At 37.4% G+C, this 3,813-nt stretch overlaps 1 non-coding gene across 1 annotated transcript; it reads left to right on the forward strand.

Moving 5' to 3' along the window:
- The first annotated feature begins 2,921 nt into the window (after positions 1–2,921).
- LOC123254935 lies at positions 2,922–3,028 on the forward strand. The gene has a single exon (XR_006506722.1). It is a non-coding gene; the product is annotated as a U6 spliceosomal RNA (small nuclear RNA).
- Positions 3,029–3,813: the final 785 nt, after the last annotated feature.

Genomic DNA, 3,813 nt, shown 5'->3' on the forward strand with positions numbered 1-3,813 from the left:
TGGATTTTCTCTGTGTAAAAGCTGTCGAGTGTTAAAGACTTCTTCTTTTTGTTATTATTCTTTCTCTTCTGAACCTCCTGATGCTGAGTAGCCATCATTAGCCCAGCAGCTTCTCAGCTTTATCCTCGGGCTCAGTGTCTGTTCCAAATCTATTGGCTCCTGAGGTCTGAATTCTGGTTTTTTCCAAGGTCAAGCCCCCTGGTGGGCCCTCTTGCTTGATCCTCTGCTGGAGGTTTCTTTACAAGTCTCAGGGCGCTGCTTCCACAGTCGTATACCCGTCTGCACTGGTTCCCCACTTAGGCTTTAGTTCTGCCTCCACCCACGCCTCTACTCAGCTGGCTCTCTGAGCCCAGCGTCCTGCTCTGGCGCGCGCGCTCAGATTTCGCGTGCTTTTTTTGACTTAATGGGGTCGTAAGTCTTGCTGCTCTCAGGAACAGGTCCCGGAGCTGCTGATGACTCGATGGGTGCCCCAAACTTGCCCTATTTCTTTTTAGCTGGGTTCGGAGCTATAGATGAGTGTGGAGGGGGTGGGGGTGGGGCGGTTGCTCAGCCCTCGATTGAGTGAGAGCCCTTTGTAGCTTGGAAATGTCTCGATTCCACGTACCTTCCACGCTGTGCCCTGTTGTGGGGTTCCTCCGTTCGTCTGGACTTGTTTTTATGACCCCTTGAGGAGTTTTGTGTGTTTCGGTCAGGAGAGGTTAAGAGCTGCTTCTTACTCTGCCGCCATCTTAACCCGGAAGCTCCCTTTAACTGAGTCTTACATTTATTCTCTGAGTTAACTCACCTTTTATCTACTGTTCTGCCTGGTTTCAGCTCCAGAGAACAAGATGCCCCCTGGTGTTTACACTCCCCACAACCTTGTTTTGCTTTCCAGTTAGCTTGTAAGTTCCTTTAAGGACAGGAACTATTTTGCTTTTTTTAATGAATTCTATCCCCAGCATGAGACACAATGCTTGGTACATAGCAAATATGTTATAAATGTTTGTTGGATTCAACTGGATGAACTTGAACAAGTCGTTTAACCATTTTGTCATCTTGGTCTATTGTTGTTCAGTTGTGTACAATTCTTCATAATCCAATTTGGGGTTTTCTTGGCAAAGATACTAGACTGGTTTGCCATTTTCTCCTCTAGCTCCTCATCTACAGATGAGGAAATTGAGGCCAACATATTTAAGTGACTTGCCTAGGATCACACAGTCAATAAGTATCTGAGGCTGAATTTTAATTCAATTATTCTTGGAGACCCAGTGCTCTAGCTTTAAAAATAAGGGGATTAGAAAGACCAGATCATCACTAATATTCTTCTAGTTGGACATCCTATGATCCTAAGAATCATTTCTTCTATAGCTACTTTAGCAAGATGAGAAAAAAAATGTTTTAAAGGTTTTTTTGGATATATTTGCAACTATTCTTTTCTATCAGGTCTCAAACACACATGATCTTCCACACCTCCCAAGTGTGATACATCCATGAACTACTTGCTATCATGCTCTTTTATTTCAGGTTTCTAAAGGCCCCACTTCTTCAAATCCAGGCTCTTGATCAGGTTGCAAAATGGAATAGATCAAGATGGGAGGTTACCAGCATTAGAGAGAAAAATATTTTCTGAAGGAATGGCTCTTTTCCCCTCTAAGCCTCTTCTCGAAAATATGTGTGAGGATGCATGACTAAATAGTACATAATTCATCCATCTACAAATTTGTAGATATATAACACAAAGATACATACATAGCCATGCACACAAAATGCACCCACGTATATCCACAGAAAGGCCATTCAAATCCCATATATATGTATATATATATATATATGTATATATTTTATACTTCTAGAAATGACTTAAATTATTACTCTCTCTCCTTGTCACTTCTCCTGTCTTTAAAATTATAGTCAATGCTGCAAAATTGATTTCCCAATTATATCTATTTATGTGTTTTTCTCTAGTTGCTTCATATACAAAAAATTTATCTCTACTGTAAGCTTTCTTAAAAGCAGGCATTATATGCAATGAGAATATCATTTAATCTTTCTGAGTCTCCATTTTCTTATCTGAAATGGAGATAAGAACTCTTGCAAAAAATATAATCTGATAGAAGGACCACTGGATTTGGAGTTAGTCAATCAATAAACATTTTAAGTTCAAATCCTGGCTCTATTTCTTGTTACTCGCATGACTGGTCCAGTCATTGAGTTTCTCTTGGCCTCACTACCTTGTCTTTAAAGGGAGAGTTTTGGAACAGAGAGCCTCTGAGGGGCTTCAAGCTTGATAATAATAACTTAATGATCATAGTTATGATAACATCAACAAGTGGGGATTAAATAAAATATTGCATTTGAGTAGTTGTTTACAAAGTGATATATGAATGTTAGCTATTGAAAGTTTTTCATTAAAGTCCTCTTATGTTCCCTTTAGGACCCAGTTCATTGGTGGGTACCTAATAAAGAATCAAGAAATACTTTTTGACCAACGGATTCTACCCCTGATTTTGCAAACATTTAAAATATTATAAGTCTAGGTTATAAGTCAGGGAGCTGAAAGAGATATTCTAGTCCAGATGGTCTTAAATTGGGATCTGCAAACTCCCAAGGAGTCCATGATAGGGTTCATGAACTTGAATTTGGATGGAAAAAATGCATCTTTATTTTCATTGACCTCTACCTGAAATTTAGCATTTTTTCTAATAATGAATGGAGGTAAGACATCAAAGTAGTACTAGGTTTCTCCAGATTGCCCAAGGAATCCATGACAGAAAAGTTTAAGAATACTGGTTCTGGCCTAACCTCTAATTTTTAGAGATGAGGCTCTAACAAGTGAAATGATTTAGATATCACACAGGAAATACCTCATCCTTAATAAAATTTATGAACAAAGAAAGTATGATTGGATAAAGTAGAATTACTTTGTTAAAAAAATTAGAAAAGTGCTCACTTCGGCAGCACATATACTAAAACTGGAACGATACAGAGAAGATTGGCATGGCCCCTGCGCAAGGATGACACGCAAACTCGTGAAGTGTTCCATATTTTTTCAGGGGGAAATTTATATCCTTGAGTGCATATATTAACAAATTAAGGAGGGCAGAGATCAATGAATTGGGCATGCAACTCAAAAAATTAGAAAGTGAGCAAATTAAAAATCCCCAGATGAAAACTAAATTAGAAATACTAAAAACCAAGGGAGAAATTCATAAAATCGAAAGTAAAAGAACTATTGAATTAATAAATAAGACTAGAAGCTGGTACTTTGAAAAAACAGATAAAATAGACAAAGTACTGGTCAATCTAATAAAAAAAAGGAAAGAAGAAAACCAAATTGATAGTATCAAAGATGAAAAGGGAGACCTCACCTCTAATGAAGGGAAATTAAGGCAATCATTAAAAATTATTTTCCCAATTATATGGCAATAAATATAACAATTTAGGAGATATGGACGAATATTTACAAAAATATAAACTGCCTAGATTAACAGCAGAATAAATAGAATACCTAAATAATCCCATATCAGAAAAAGAAATTGAACAAGCCATCAAAGAACTCCCTAAGAAAAAATCGCCAAGGCCTGATGGATTCACAAGTGAATTCTATCAGACATTCAAAGAACAACTAATCCCAATACTATACAAATTATTTGATATGATAAGCAAAGAAGGAGTCCTACCAAATTCCTTTTATGACACAAATATGGTACTGATTCCAAAGCCAGGGAGATCAAAAACAGAGAAAGAAAACTACAGACCAATCTCCCTAATGAACATAGATGCAAAAATCTTAAATAGAATACTAGCAAAGAGACTCCAGCAAGTAATTAAGAA

The sequence above is a fragment of the Gracilinanus agilis genome, unplaced genomic scaffold (genome assembly GCF_016433145.1).
Source record: "Gracilinanus agilis isolate LMUSP501 unplaced genomic scaffold, AgileGrace unplaced_scaffold35928, whole genome shotgun sequence".
Classification (NCBI taxonomy): Eukaryota; Metazoa; Chordata; class Mammalia; order Didelphimorphia; family Didelphidae; genus Gracilinanus; species Gracilinanus agilis.